The sequence below is a fragment of the Mirounga angustirostris genome, unplaced genomic scaffold, assembly GCF_029215605.1.
Source record: "Mirounga angustirostris isolate CCGP_5_RB_7025 unplaced genomic scaffold, mMirAng1.0.hap1 SCAF_10, whole genome shotgun sequence".
NCBI classification, from domain to species: domain Eukaryota; kingdom Metazoa; phylum Chordata; class Mammalia; order Carnivora; family Phocidae; genus Mirounga; species Mirounga angustirostris.
This window is the reverse complement of record NW_026991718.1, coordinates 33,683,164-33,699,626: the sequence shown is the minus strand read 5'-3', so window position 1 is coordinate 33,699,626 and position 16,463 is coordinate 33,683,164.

Below are 16,463 nucleotides of genomic sequence, written 5' to 3'. Positions count from 1 at the left end.
GTTAGCCAGTTTAGGCTTTCTGGTGGGACCAACAACTGCCAAATTTCAGTGGTTTAACCCAATAGATTATTTCTAGCTCACATCAGCATCCACTGCAGGAACACTGTTGAGGAAGGGGCTCTGCTCAAAGCAGTTACTGAGGATCCTAAGTTCTTCCATATTCAGATTCTACCCTCCTCGAGATGCTCAGCATCCTCCCCGTTCAGCCCCTGAGTAGGGAAAGAGACAACTGCGTAGAGGCAGGTTTTATGGGCCAGAACTGGAAAGGACTTAGGCCACTTTCACCTACTGCTATTGGTCAGAGTTGAGTCCTAGGGTTGCAGCTGCAAGGGAGCCTGGAAATGGCACCCAGCTGTGTGCCTAGGAAGAAAAGGGAAGTGCTTGGTAAACAGCTAGCCAACCTCTGCCCCCAAAACTGTGTGTCCTGGACAAGTCATTTTAACATCTCAGAGGCTCAGTTTTTATGTCTGTAAAATGGGGGTAGTCACCTCCTAGGTAGGATCATTGTGAAGATTATGAGAGCGTGTATGTCATCCACTTAGCCTGACTTAGGGAGACTACCGTGAATATTTATACATGTTCATAGCATGTGCTTTTTAGTTGTGACCTTATGAGAGCCATTGTGGTGGTTTTTCCCATTTTTTTTCTCTGCCCATTCCAGGTCTACACAGACAGAGGAAACCTCAGTCTGTTTTCTGACTGACTGGATCCTGCTGGCCACGAAGTCGATTTATTTGCTTGAAATAAATCGTTTGGTTTGGCTGACTCCGTGGATAGAATTCATGAGATTATTTCCAAATCTCTCTATGCCTGGTCCACGTAGACCTAGCCACAACCTCTTCCAGACAGCTGCGCTCTGAGCACACGCGGGCTGAAGAATGATTCTTGTCCATTCTTTCTTGTTATTTCCACACTTCAGAAGTCTGGAGGGAAGCTGAATGTTTGCTGTTCTGGGATCATTTGAAGCTGGGCATGCAAAGAGTTCCGAGTCACTTTCAAGTCTGCCCGTAGGAAATCTTTCTTGGCAACCAGACAACTAGAATTAGTTATTAAAGGCATGTCAAATGAATAAAGACACCTCTGTGAGGAAAACCGCAAGACCAGTTACTTTTTCTAATATGAATAGGGGGCTAATATCAAATCACCTTTAATTTTCCACTCTTTCTTTGCTGTTTCGATGGTGGGTCAAATCTAATAATACAGATACAACGGAAAACCATTTCTGTTTTCATCTATCGCAATACATATGCCCACTGCAGATGTGTGTCTTAAAAACCAGGGTCTGGAATTTGAATAGTGCCTGCATACTGACAAGGCTGTTTCCTCCAGGAACGTTCTCTGGGATGCCATGCCTGTGTTGCCCTCACAGGCTGTAAGAAGCCAACCCATGCAACAGAGTGAAGCATGGTCTTGTCTGTAAAGCGTGCATCCCACAGAGCTTGGGCCACAGCAGTCGCTGAAAGGCAAGGATGGTCATGAGGACCCAGCCCTCAGGATCTGGGGAGAACGTGGTGTGAAGGCATCTTGAAAACATGGGCCTGCTTTCCAGATGCCAGTCACCAAAGGCCCGGTGAACTCTCATTCCCATGTGGCCTAGATTTAGGGTCACTGGATAGATTTGCAGACCGGGGAGCTGATGACCAACGGGAAGTGCTGTATCGTGGTTATGAGGCTCCCAAGTCTGACACACTGTCTGGGTTCAAACCCCAGGGCTGCTATGTTTTGTTGTTGTAACAAGCAAATTGCCTGATTTCTCTGCACCTCAATTTCCTCATCCATAGAATGGGTTTAATAATACCTGTCTCACATGGCTGTCATGTGTAATAAATGAGCTAATTCTTACAAAACACTTAGAACAAATGTTTGGTAATGAGTAAACTCTCAATGACTATTGGCTATTATTGCTAGTACTATCAATAATATTAACCATTATCCAGTGGAGAAAGGGATCGATGGGTGATTTTATGTGTGGGTGGGTCATGTGAGCCGGAACAACATGGAGTCTATATGGAAGGGTTGGTTGGTTGAAAGGAATCAGTCCGACCCTATAAGCTCTTTGGAAGCTCTTCTGCTGGGTAGACGTGATTTGAGCCCTCGTGGTCAAATGGTGAGGCTGTCCGCATACAGATGCTCTCCTGGGCAGACAGGTCCATCCTCTGGATACAGAAGGTTTTCATCCAGGATCAAAAATACAGAAACCATTTAAAACTGACCAAACTCACTCCAACCGCCTCAAAATTAATCCCCTCAGGTGGGTCCAGTGGGACAAGGCCCCTTTGAAAGCTTTCTTGTATCATGCATTTTGTGTGCCTAAGGGATTTGGGTGGCTTTTTCTTAAACGAACTCTTAAGGGCTAGGAGTCATTCTGCAGCATTTGCCCCTGGATCTAGGTGCAGGCCACCACTGTGACCTTCCTGCCCCTTGTCCTTACCTTTTCACTAACAAATGGTGGATCTTCAGCCAGTCTTGAATCTGTGCCTTGTAGCTGCTTTAAGGTGACAAAAGATTCTCTCCTTGAACAAATGCTACTCAAGCTCCCCTGAATTCTCAACCAGGACTTGACTTCTGGGCTTCTATGTCTCTCCAATTTTAGCAAGAATCCTGCTAAGTCAGTTTGGTCAGAATCCCCTACTCTTGATATCCGATCACTCTCGATATCTGACCTGGTCCCTCGGCCTCCCCCCACCCCCACCCTCAGGGAATGTCTGATCACCCAGGCCTGCCTTCAGCAAGAATCCTGTGAGATTGGTCTAGCCAGAATCCCCCCTGACCCCTGATGCTTCCTCTTAGTCATTTTCCATTCACTGACCCCCCTACTGTGCTCCTTGGCTGTATTTCCTTGTTGAATTCAGAGTTGAGTGCAATCTCACTCTCCCACTACAAAACCCCATTGTAGTAGCAGCCCTCTCTGAATGAAGTCTGCTTTACTGTCTTTAACTAGTGTCATGAATAACTTGTCTTTAGTAGAGGCTTCAGGGTTTATTCTGGGAGAGCTGAGATTGGCTGTATATTGTGGTGCTCCAATCCATAGGTATGAATCATGGGATGGACAAGAAATCTAGCGCTAACTCCCTGGGGCAGTTTGTCAAGTGAGGTCAGGGGAAGTGGCCGGGGAAGTGGCCAGGGAATTCAAGAGAACTCAGCCCTCTTTGTCCTTGTTATGTCCACGATTGATATGTTTTAGGTGAGATCACTAATTAACTGATCAATCAACAACACTGTGGCCTAAGTTATGGGCATAATTTCCTTAATTGGGACTTCAGAAATAAAAGAGAAATTAGAAGAAAGTGACTGTTGGTTTGCTTTATTTTCCTTGCTTATACTCTCACTTTGTTTCAGAAAAGGGTCTAAGGTCATTACTTTTTCTGTGTAGAACCCAAAATGAAGATAAAAATGGAAAACTTGGGGCACCTGGGTGGCTCCATCAGTTGAGACTCTGCCTTCGGCTTGGGTCACAATCCCAGGGTCCTGGGATCAAGCCCCACATCGGGCTCCCTGCTCAGCGGAGAGCCTGCTTCTCCCTCTCCCTCTGCCTGCCACTCTGCCTACTTGTGCTGTCTGTCTCTCTCTCTTTGTCAAATAAAAAAATAAATACAATATTTTTCTAAAAATGGAAAACTTCAGGGGCGCCTGGGTGGCGCAGTTGGTGAAGCATCGGACTCTTGGTTTGGGCTCAGGGCATGATCTCAGGGTCTGAGATCCCCGTGTGGGGCACTGCGCTCAGCATGGAGTCTGCTTGAGATTCTCTCTCCCTCTGCCCCTCCCCCCGCTTGTGTTTTTTCTCTCTCTCTCTCTCATTAAATAAATAAATCTTTTTTTAAAAAATGGAAAACTTCACTCAGATGCTGGGATATGGCCATCTCTTTGAATGTTTGCCTTTGTGAATCCAGGCAAGCAGTCAATTGACTGGAGCTTTCTTTTTCAACTAATTGTGGTGCTCTAGAAACACAGCGTAAGGACTTCAGTGACAAAAGAGCTTGTATGTGCCCGGCTGCACGGCTGTGTATTTGTGCGTAGAGCGTGTGTGTGAGCACCTGCTGATGGAGCAGAAACTGCACCAGCAGCAATGGCCAAGCGCCTGCTCTTCCCCAGGTCCTTTACTGCATTTACTCCTTGTCACGGGCCACAGAGGAAGGTATTATTATTATGAGGACATGTGGGGACACTGAGGTTGGGAAGGCAAGAGAGTTCTCCCAGTACCAGGTAGGAGAAAGACGTGTGCAGCCTGAGGGGATGGGGAGGAAAGAGAGGCGCAGAGCCCAGAGAGGGTGGGAGTAGGTACAGAGAGAAAACACCCCAGGGAAAGGGTCTAAACCTCCTGGAAAACTACAGAAGGGGGTCGGAGCCGTGGTCTAACTCTGTCCCGGGCACCCTGAACTCTCAGGCACCTTAAAGCCGGGAAGCCTTCCTCTTCTTGCCTCCTAGGGGCTTGCCCATCGTGATGTTGGAATCCGGGTCTTTGGCTTCTGGAACGGGGCTCCCATGGTGTTGGTAGAGAGATCTTTTTTTTTTTTTTTTAAAGATTTTATTTATTTATTTGAGACAGAGAGAATGAGAGAGAGAGCACATGAGAGGGGGGAGGGTCAGAGGGAGAAGCAGGCTCCCCGCCGAGCAGGGAGCCCGATGCGGGACTCGATCCAGGGACTCCAGGATCATGACCTGAGCCAAAGGCAGTCGCCCAACCGACTGAGCCACCCAGGCGCCCCTGGTAGAGAGATCTTGAGCAAGCCTGTCATCAGTCCCTGTGCCGGGAGCACCTGTGGGAGGGTGTTGGAGACACAGGGGTGAGCAGGGCAGAAGGATCTGTTCTGCCTAGGGCTGACCGCACCCGGCCGCCCTCTGCCACATTTCCTGGGCATCCTCCTGGGAGCTTCGTCCTGCCCACCACTTCCCTGGAATGGGGACCTCTGCAGAACCTTCCTGCCCCAGCACTCCTGAGCAAAGAGCCAAGCCAGGGTAAGCCCGAGCATATAGGGCCTCAATTTCAGATCAGATTCACAAATTTAATTTCCTATTCCTTAATTTAATTCTGCATTTTAGTTTTGTTTTTATTATTTACATGGGTTGCCTTTAATGATTTCAAATTGCTGCTGCCCCTCTAGCAGTATTTTGTCTTAGGTTAACTTCTTGAAAACTGATCAGCGTTGGAGTTTATTCCGCACTGGGTTTAGTTATTTTCTGAAATGAAGCACAATTAAATTAGAATAATGAACATGCTCTTTAGAGGATTAATTCATAATAAGCAGGCCATGTGCTACAGCTCACAGAAGAAAGGGCACGAGGACCGAAAGCTGTTTTTTCTGCCTAAATATGAAAAGTACATTCTGCAGAGCAGAACAAATCAGCTAATGACATCCAGAGCACTGGCCAGCCCCAGAGCGGCACGGAGCTGGCATCTTGAGTTAGCGCGATCCCCGCCAACACCACTGCCCACCTTCCCACCCTGAGAAGCCTGGCAGCCCGTGATTTCGCCTGGCTCCTGGCTCGGCAGGCACAGCCTACAGAGGCCACCGTGCGCCCCCTCAGTTCTACCCCGGGAAGCCCCAGACTCCATGGCCTGTGGCTTCTCAAGCTTCACCCTCAGAGCTTCCGAGAGCCCATTCATTCCTTTTTTCCTCCCCCCAAGGAAGGTTTCATTGAGCTCCTGCTACATACCGGGCATCCATGGGTGCACCCTCGGGATACAGGTAGGAGTGTGGATGTTGAGTTGAGGTCAAGGCCAACAGGACCTGAAAAGAGCGAGTGAGTGGCAGTGAGTGGGACCAGATCGTCCAGGCCTTGGCGTCTGCTCTGAGTGAGTGGGAAGTCATGGCAGGGATTTGAGCAGAAGTAGTACCTCTGGTCTGACTTACATAGAAGGATCTCTGACTGCCGGCTGACAGAGGACTTTCTGGCCTGAGGTGGCGGGGGGGTGGGGGGGTGGGGGTTGGATAGAAGCTGGGAGATCTGTCAGGAGGCTGACAGTTTAGGCCTTTGACACCCTAGCCCCAGTTCCTCCATACCATGTTCTTCAGAGCCCCCCAAAGTGCTGAGCCCAGGCTTCACAGCCAGGCCTGGAGGCTTAGAGTCTGCTGGAACCTCCTGCCTCCCAGGAGAGTGGTTTCCAGCAGCTGTGAGGCATGTTCAGGGGCATCAAACTTTGCTGCAGACCCCTCTGCAGGCCCTCCCCCTCCTCCCCCACCGACCCATGGATCCGAAGGTCAGAGCCTGCCATGAAAGGGGACTGCCAGGCAGGGGACAGCTCTGCACTGTCCCTTGGGTTGTTACAGGTTCCTCTGAGAGGGACCCACCCTCTCTGCCAGGTAACTGACAAAGGGACATCGGCAGGCCTCTATTGTGCAGTTGCTGCAGGAACAGGGGACAGATCAAAACAGGAGAGGACCAACATCTGCGGGAACCAGAGCAAGGAAGAAGTACAAACACACTGAATGAATAAATAAGCAGATGAATGATTGATGGGGAGGGGGATGAATGATGAATGAATAAATGAATGATTGATGAACGAACAAGTGTACAGCCAGCTCCACCTCTCGGCTCTTTTGGTGTCTTCTCTCCTGGGAACCACAGAGTAAAAATCCTCCCATGGCCCTCAACTCTAGGATTGCCCACTGGAGTTGAGACCACACTGCTTCTGACCCCACAGGCGGAGGCGGCTTTGGCTGAGGAGTAGGGCCCTGTGTCTGCAAGGGTGGGTGGTCTGTCGGTTCTGAGGGAGGAGAGCTCTGAGGATCTCAGAGGATGGGAAGGTGTAGGGGGAAGAAGGTATTTTAAAGTGCAGGTTTTATTATTCAGGCGTGGTGAGGCCAATCGAGGAGACGCTTGCCATTAAAAAGATAGTGTGTTATACGCAGAGATCCCAAGAGAAGGGGGCACGCCATGGTGGGGCAGGGTGGGGGCACACAGGGAAGCACCAGGGTTGGTCAGGAGGCAGAGGGAGTGAGGGGAGATGCGGTCCAGAGCCTTTATTGTGGTTTCCACAGGAAGGAACAGGCAGGCAGGGTAAGCAGGTTTAGGATTGGTTACTTTGAATAATTTCAACAGGTCTGGGGTACAGGGACCCTCCCTCATCCCTGGCCCTGGGAGATATGGGCAGGAGGATATTGATTTGGAGTGTAAGAGCTCAATAAAGGAGATGGCTGGGGTTATGGACTCTGGATTGGTTGGTTTGTGTCTGAGGGGTGTACTGGAAGGTGAATTTATTATCTCTAGGAGCTGGTTAACCCTGTGGGAGGAGGTTCCTCCAGTGTCAGCGAGACCAAATCAAGGCATCAAAAATACAGCAAATAAAAAGACATGCTTATTACAGAGGGGAAGGGAAGAGGTTTGTTTGTCCTTTCCTAGTCCCACACCAGACTACATTCTGCAGATGCTAGGCCTTGGGTCAGTCTCATTCTAGGACTTATTAGGGTAAAGAAGTCCATTTCGGCTGAGTATGTGATTGTATCAGCCCAAGAGGCAGAAAGATTTCACTTACTGAAATCTCCAGAAACTTCTCTCAATGAGGCAGGCCAATGATAACTTCAGCTCAGGCCCAGAAAACCCCACCACGGCACTGGCACCACCCAGACATTGGATGTGCCCCAACTTCCAGAAGCCTGGGTCTCCCAGGGTGGCAGGATCCTGCCGCCCTCCAGGGCAGAAGTGCCTTATTCAAGGAAGCTGTGTCTGGAGACCCTGGGTCTCATGGGCCCACTCCATTTTGGAGGAGGGTCTTGCCCAAGGATTTCCATGGAATCCGGACAATGAGTTTGGGGTCAAAAGGCCACTCAAAAGAGTACATGTGTATGCCCCACTTTATTTTCTGAACTTTAATAGGTAGTCATAATAAAAATGACTCCCATTTATTGAAAGCTTACTAAGGGTTAGCTGTCGGGCTAAAAACTTTGCATTCTTTATGTCATTTAATTCTCTCATCAACCTTGGGATGTAGGTATTTTTACCCTCATTTTAGAGATGACACTGAGGCCCGGAGAGAGACTAAGTACCTTGCTGTTAAGTGGGAGAGCCAGAATTGCACTCGGATGGATCACGGTCACTGGGAATTGAAAACTGAAGACCCTTCCAATGGTGCCCACTGATCTTTCACTCCTCTGGCCCAGTCCTTAATCCTTTGAGGGCTGTGGAGCCCTCAAAGCATGTGAGGAGTAGAGAAACTCTTCCTAGAAAATGGACATTTTGCATGTTGCACAAGTATACTTCCCAGGCAATTTCCGGGGTCCACAGGCCCTCCTGAAGCTCTGGAACCCTGCCTTTGGCATTTGCTTTCTGCAGTGACTGTTTTTCTTTCTCATAACCCTGGGGCACAGGGCAACCCTCAGGGACCCAAAATCACCCCAGTGGGGAATGGAAGCACTCAGGGCAGGTTAATCAATGAACGCTCACTACCCGCTCCTTCCATAATTGCATTCCTGCCTTCTCACCCTAACAGCCAGCACTTAGGGTAATTGCATTCCGGTAGGGCTCCCGGGCCTCTGGGGCCTGCCCTGGAAACTGTTGACAAGCCATCTGCTTCCAGAGGGGTTCTGGAGACCAAGACAGCCTTTTAACATTCTTCTCTGTTGTCTTTGCTATAAGAGAGACAAAGGACTCTGTAACAGATCTTGTCCAAAATCCCACTTTCTTAACCCACCCACATCAGCCCTGGAGCCAAGGCGGCTCCCTCTGCCCTGGGCTGTCTTGCTGATGTCAAAAGAGCAGTACCTGCTCGTCCACGTGGATGACCTCTGGAAACACCTGGCTTCGAGGCAAGGTGGCCAACAGTAGGGGCCGGCTGGGCAGACCCCCGCTCAGGACTAAAGGATCGAAGGGCTGGGGTCCTCCTTCCGGGGCCCGCTGTTGTGCTGCCCCAAGTCCCCCACCCCCAGCTTCACTCTTTTATTCACGAGATTTATTGGCACCTCCCTAAAGGGCTCCTGGTCTTCTCGCAGAAAACCCGTGATATAAGGAAGTAGGGAATCCCCCAAGACATAGGGACGTTTCATGAATCCAGAGAGTCCCATTTCCAGAAATATAACGTCCTCCAAAGAAGGACCCTGCGTTCTCCAGGCACAATGCCGTCTATGCAATTAACGGAAAAAGTGCAGGGTTCAGGGTGATGCGAGTTTTACTGTTTCCCAGATAGAGAAGTCTCCTCTGCTCACCCCCACCAAAGGAATGAGGTATAAAATGGGAGGGTCTGGTGTTTGTTATATGACTTGCAGATGCCCCTTCCCCCACCACAGCCTCCAATGCTTCTTTCCTGCAAAGAAAACTCTCTGGGGTTCTTCTCCCTCTTGGGTTTGAGTCTCAAGAAGCCCTCTGACAGCGCAGCTTCCTTGTGTTACGTCCTCAGGGCTGCGAGCTGATTCCCATGTCTCAGCGGAGGATTGTTTCAGGAAGGAAACATTCTTGCTTCAGGAGGGAGGGGAGACTCGAGCATTCTTGGGTGGTTAATCCCCCCCTCCAACATGATAATCCCCGTGGCTGATCTGTGGTTTAGCAGAAGAGCATCAACTTTTCAGTATGGCAGGCCAGCGTTTGAATCCTGGCTCGCTGGTCCCTTCACATGGGGCATTTGTCTTCTCCGGTGGTGGTGGTGGTGGAGAATAAGATTTACCTTTGTAGGTTGAAATTGAAGAGATAACATATGCCATGGGTTTGATATGTGATTTATTTTCCTTCTTTCCCCACATGAAGACACAAACCTGTAAAGCATTCTGCAGATGCTAGAAGGTACTATTGGGTTGTTCTCTATCAGTGCTTCAGTGCTCTTGGGCCAACCCTTTTCCCTACCCTTCCCTCCTCCTGCCCCATTCCATTCTCCCTTTCTCCTGATCTCTCCCCCCACCTATAGCCTAAACTCCAAACTATTGCATTAGGCTTTCCCCCAAAGGATTTGGTTCTCACTCACTGGCTTGGCATCCCGCCTGTGGTTCACAGCGGAGGCCCTTGCAGCCTCACAAATGGAGACACCTGTGGTCAGGTCAGTTTGTTCGTTCCTGCCTCTTCTGGGCTTAACACCAGGGATCTTACATCCAAGTCTAATGGGCTGCTACACACGTGCTCCGGGTGGTGAGACTGCAGATTTTTCATTGCAGAGATTGGTTCCTAGATGGGCACCAGCCTCCTGGGGGTGAGCGGGGGCTGGTAGGGCTGCGTGATGCACACACTCTCCTATTCAAGGCCGTGCCCACTCCCATCACATCACTGTGACCGCCGTCCTGGCCAGTATCCCCACGATCATACTCCCCTGGTATCGGCACCCAGCACCCCAGTTAGAACGGTCTGAGCCTCAGGGAGCTAACACCTTAAGACACAGGGACCAGATCCTCAAAGGGGGCCCACACTCAGACCCACTATTTTGGGGTATGTTTTGCTTCCTTACAGGTTAAGTGTTTTAAATGGAATCTTGAAGTTCCCAAGTCATTGGGAGAGCGGGGGAGGCGGGTAGGGAAGGGGTCAGAACAGGCCAGGGGAGATTAGGGATTTAATTAAACTGCCTGTTTGGGTAAGGACTTTTAGGTGCAAAGCTGCTTTACATGATAATGGCAGTTTATCTGAATTCCATTCTACTGAAGGATTCGCTTTTACACTTAATTACTGTGGCCGGTAAACCTGGCTTCTCCTGAATGCCCCTCCCCAGGGTAAGCGGGACAGCTTCCTCTCTGCGTCAGCCCTGCTGGCCACTGCCAGGAACAGACCTCTAGTCATCTATCCCAGTATGAGGTCTGTCCATGCACCAGGCAATACCTAGGTGGGTGGAGGGCCTTTGGGGTGACCCAGCAAAGTCAGGTCTGTTTTGGGGTGACCCGCCAAAGTCCCATAGGGCTCCACAGCCAGCCTGGGCAGCAGAGAAGGGGTCTGGGACCAGGCTGCTGGGCCTGGGCTTTCTGCTCCCAGAACCCCCAAACACCAAACAGGACTGACGTTCATCTGGTAGGCTCCTGCTGCTGAAAGGCGGCCCCGGACTGGCAGAGGCACGGTGGCCCAGTGTGGGTGGGGTCTGGACTAGAGGAGACTCCCTGGCTGACTCCTCGGGGTGGCCTGAAGGTGGAGGGTCTTAGCGTTTGGTGGTGGTAGTCGTTTTCCAGATAGAAGGATGGTGGCATTCAGTGACCCATCAGGACAAAGGGAGAAGAAGATGGAAAGGTTGGGGGTGGGAGGGGGGAGCTAGAGAGCCCTAATACAGAGTGCAGGAAGCCACAGGGAGATGGGCCTCAGCATTTAGAGACTCCAGACGCTAGGGCAGGCTAGGGAGGGGTTAAAGGCTTTGGGAACTCCTGTTTCCAATCACTTGTCAGCCAGCTTCGCTCTCATCCTTATCAGCGGGGATAGGGCCGTGCAGGGAGAGGCTCCGAGAGCTTTCCAAGCTCTTCCCAGACTCCGAACTCTCAGCATTCTTATTACCTTCTAAGGGCTCCCTCGTTCAGTCCAGGGGGAGTGTGGTGGGTGGAGGCTGGGAACCCAAACACATTTAATGTAGTAGAGTGTGAGTTACTAAATACAGCCCTGGGGTGGTGGGGGCTGTAGAGTCTCAGCAGTAAACCTTCCAGTCAAACTGCCCCTCCCCCCACAACAGAAAGCCAGATTACTGCAGGCTGTCTTTGCTCCCATTTAACTCACCATTTGGCTAAAAACCTTTAGCAGTTTTCCCTTTTACAGTTACCACCAACTCAGAAATCTCCCTTGCGTATTTGTGCAGTGACTCTTGGGATTCAAGTAAAGGACCTTTCATTTTAGGTAAAAGTTATCCTTGTAGATTTGACCTAGGCTAGCCTTTGGAGAGGCGTACAGTTTTCACTTCTGCAATCCTATCGATTGACTAACTGCCCCCGTTTCAGCCATTAAAAAATTTCAGAAGCTTGCTTTCAAGAAAGATGTTGCCTGGGAGAGGGCTGTGGGCAGAGCCGTCGGTCACACCAATACAGGTTGTCCTCTAGAATATGACATCAACCCGTAGTCAGTAACCTTTGGGTGTGGTTATTAAACTAGCTACTAATTTCCCATATGGTGCTTCTCTAATTTATAATCCACCAGTGCATCCAAAAGCCTACCGTGAGAAAAGGTACATGCCTTTCTGAAATCCAACACACTTGGTCCTCTGAATCTCCCTGATTTGCCATTCTTGTAACCTTGCTAATGAAGGAAGTCAGGTTTATGTGATATTTTGCGGTAGACAAGGGATAAGTTATGAATGCAAATGTAAACATCAGAAGTACGATTTTGTAAGGAGCAAGGACGAACTTGCCAGGAAGAACTGGTATGTGTTTCAGACATGCTAGGGAGCTGGGTCTGTACAAGAGAACTGATCCAGAGAAGAAATGGGGATCTAAAGGGAATTTGAGTTAATCAAAAGCAGTGACTGGGGCAGTAGTTTGTGGGGAAGGTAACAGTTCCAATGATTTTGGGGGTCCTGGACTGCAAGAGGAGATCTTGAGCTAGAATCAAGATTTTCTCCTGGAAAACTAACCACAGAGACCTTGATTTTTCTGGGTCCTCAGACACCCCACGCTGTTGGAGCCTCCTGCCTCTACCAATGCTGTTCCTTCTGGAATTCCTCTGCTGTAACCACCTGGTGAACATCCGCTCATCCTTCATTTCCACTGCAAGTCTTACATCTTCTAACTAGTCTTGCCTGCCACTGCTTTACCGCTAATTCCAGACTTTCCAGGTAGAATTCATTACCTCTCCCTCTGTGACCTCTGTACAGACGTTTGCATTTGCACCAAAACCATTTCATTGTGCACGGTTAAGAACACAGACTTTGAAGTCCAGTGGAGTTAGGTTTCAGCTCTGTCTTTGCTTCTTGTTTTAACCTCTCTAAGTCCCAGTTTCCTCATCTGTGAAGTTGGGGCAAGAATAATATTCAATGGGACTGGCATCCTCATGGCATCAGTAGGTCATGAACACAAGGCACTGGATTGGCTATCTATTGCTTCCTAACAAATTATGCCAAATTTAGTGGCTTAAACCAACAATAGATGTTGTTTCACACAGTTTCTGTAGGTCAGGAATTGGAGAATGGCTTAGCTGAGTGGTTTTGGCTTGTGGTTTTTCATGAGGTTACGGTAATCTGAAGGTTTGTCTGAAACTGGACGCTCTGCTTCCAAGATGGCTGACTCACACAGTTGTTGGCAGGCTTCAGTTCCTCACTGGTTATTGGTGGGAGGCCTTGGTTCTTCTCCATGTGGACCTCTCCAGAGGGCTTCTTGAGCGTCTTCACTACATGGCGGCTGGATTTCCTGAAGGTGACTGAGCCAAGAGAGAGCAAGGTGGAAGCTGCCATGTCATTTATGGCCTAGCCTCAGAAGTCACACACCATTTTCCCCACAAATTCTATTAGTTCCACATGTCAGCCTGAAGCAATATAGAAGGGGACTATATGAGCACAGGAACACTGGGAGGTGAGGATCATTGGGAACCATCTTGGAGGCTGACTATTAGCCTTATGTTTATCAAAAGCATATCATGAGTTGGAAACAACCTAAGTGTCCACTGACAGATGAATGGATAAAGAAAATGTGGTATATACAATAGAATATCTTTCAGCCTTAAAAAAAAAAGGAAAATCCTGCCATCTGCAATAACATGGATCAACCTGGAGGACACTATGCTAAGTGAAATAAGCCAGACACAGAAAGATAAATATTGCATGATCTGACTTATACGTAGAATCTAAAAAAAGGGGGGGTGGGGAGTCAGCTGCACAGTAAGAGAGAGTAGAATGGTGGTTACCAGAGGCTTGAGGCGGGGGGTGGGGGAAAAGAAGAGATATTGATCAAAGGGTACAAATTTTCAGTTACAAGATGAGTAAGTTCTGGAAACCTAATGTACAGCATGGTGACTGTAGTTAATACTAATGCATTATATACTTGAAATTTTCTAAGAGAGTAAATCTCAAGTGTTGTTACTACATACATAAAGTGGTAACTAGGGGTGCCTGGGTGGCTCAGTCGGTTAAGCTTCTGACTCTTGGTTTCAGCTCAGGGCATGATCTCAGGGTCATGAGATGGAGCCCCGAGTTTGACTCTGGGCTCGGTACGGAGTCTGCTTGTGTCTGACTCCGCCCTTCTCTCTCTCTCACAAGTAAATAAATAAAATCTTAAAAAAAAAAGTGGTAACAAGGGAGGTGATGGGTATATTAACTAGTTTGTGATAATCACTTCACAATGTATACATATGTCAAAACATCACACTCTACACTTTAAATATATTCAATTTTTGTTTGTCAAAAATAAATAATAATATTTTTTAAAGGGATGTCAGAAGGGTTCAATAAATAGTAGCTGTTACTATTATTAACTCACACTCTGTATTCTCTACTAGAAAGTTAACCCTTTGAGGATAGTGACCACGTCGTGCCTATTTGTATCCCAAGTGCCTAGTGTAGTCGAGCATATTGGTAGGCACGTACTAAGTGTTATTGGAGAATACCTGAATAAAGGCTTGGAGAAGGTTAGTTGAGTGGCAAATTCAGCGTGATTGGAGTGAGTTCACACTCGGATGTTAAGTAGAATTCTGTAACTCAGCCATGTACCTGGAATTACCAACCTGTATAGAATCAATAACTGATGATTCCACAGTTTGCTGCTTGCGTATCAAAGACAGTTTGGTACTTAAAAGGCAGGCAGGGTGGGTGACATTCTTATGACTCCCTTGGAAAAAAGGCCCTGAGCAGGAATTTGGTGTGGAGCAATGGTCCCAACCCAATGATTTAAAGGGTGAACCTACTGTTGTTTGATTCCCCAGCCTGAGGCAGACATGGGAACCTCTTGATATTTTTGTCATGCTCAAATTCCTATCTTGATGACTCCTCTGTCCTTCTACCAGGCAGAATAATCTCCCTTTCTGGGAGACTCTGATGCACATTTCTTAGAGTTAATTAAAAGGTGCACAGAGAGTTTCATGTCAGAGACCCACCTGGCTACCCCTGCCCTCTGGAGCAGGAGAGGATCTGAGTCTGCAAGGTAATCGATACTCTGGGCAATATTGAGTTTCCAGACATCTAGCTCAAATTGTAAGCCTTACCCCCACTGCCTGGGCTTGAAAGTTCACTGATTGTCTTTTTCCCACAGACAGAGCCCTCTGTCCCTGCCAGTGCTATGCTTATTTGCCCCCTTTCCCAGCAAGAAGCCACTCCCACGGGGCTGACCTTCAGGAGCTTGAAGACAATGACCTCTGAATGAGCAGGTGTCCTCTTGGAGATTTCCCATGTAGATTACATTCCAACTTGCCAGAGGTCCCATTTCTCCCCAGTTCCTTGAACTCTCAAATAAGTGGCTTTACTTGGCCCTTTCTCCCTTTCTTATGGTCAGGGAGAGTGTGGCAAGAAGAGGGAAAATCCTTTTTTTGGGAATGGAAAGAGCTTGGTTGCCTTGATCAATATTTTGCCCCTGGGTAATATTAAGAAAGATCAAGACATGAAAATTGTAGATGGGATGCACCATGGGAGACAGATGATATATGAATTGCATCTAAGCCAAACCAGGTCACCACATAGGACTTTGAAAGGAAATTGAAAATACTTATTGACTGAAATAAAAAATACCATACTTGAGTCTGATATTATACATCAAGAACCATTGTAATCCAAGGCAACTGGACTCTGGAATGACCCCCATCTTGAGTGAGCATCTTTCACAGTATTTATTTCATTTTCCATTAAGATTTAACCAGAAAGAACATTTTCGGTAAGACAGCATTGAGAAATACGGCCAGTTGGAGACTTGTGTGTCTGAGGAATTCTTTGAGTATAGGATCAAGGCAATGTGACTCTATTGGTTTTCAAATTCTCCCTCTGCATAGCTGTGGAAAGAATTGTGTCATTCTGGGTAGAAAACCCAGCCAAAGTATTCCCTTGGAGATAAAAACACAAAATAAGAGTTTTAAGAAACATTTTGGGGGGGAGTCAAAAAGAATGTTAATGAGACAGTTGATGAAGTTATACAAAGAAGTTGAAAATAAAATAAATACTTATGACCAGTTGACATGTTTAAAATGAAAATAAAGAAAATATTGAGCTTTTGGAAGGGAAGCAGGGAACAGGGCAGGAAGAACTCAATAAGGGGACAATGTGGAAACCAAATCGAGGAAGCAGGACTTTTAACCAATGATTATTAGAAAAATAACGACAGTTATTCTTTCGAAGAAAAAATTACGGTTCTAGGCAAAAGGACACAAAACAGTCAGTCTTGGGAAGACCGTACCATGTTGGACAGGCTGTGAGTTTTATGGGTAGTATCTCTTATTTCCTGTGTGGTTAAGAACACTCTTCTTTGGATCATTACATTTGGTTCACAACCATTTATTGAGCACACGCTATATGCCTCATTGGTTGGCAAAGCAATAAATATATTCTTAAAATCCTTATAACACCTCTGTGATTGAGTATAATTATTACCCTCATTTTACAGAGGAGGAAACTGAGATCCAAAGAAATCACAGACTCGCTGCGTGTCAAAGTTAGGAAGCAGTGGGACAAGGAT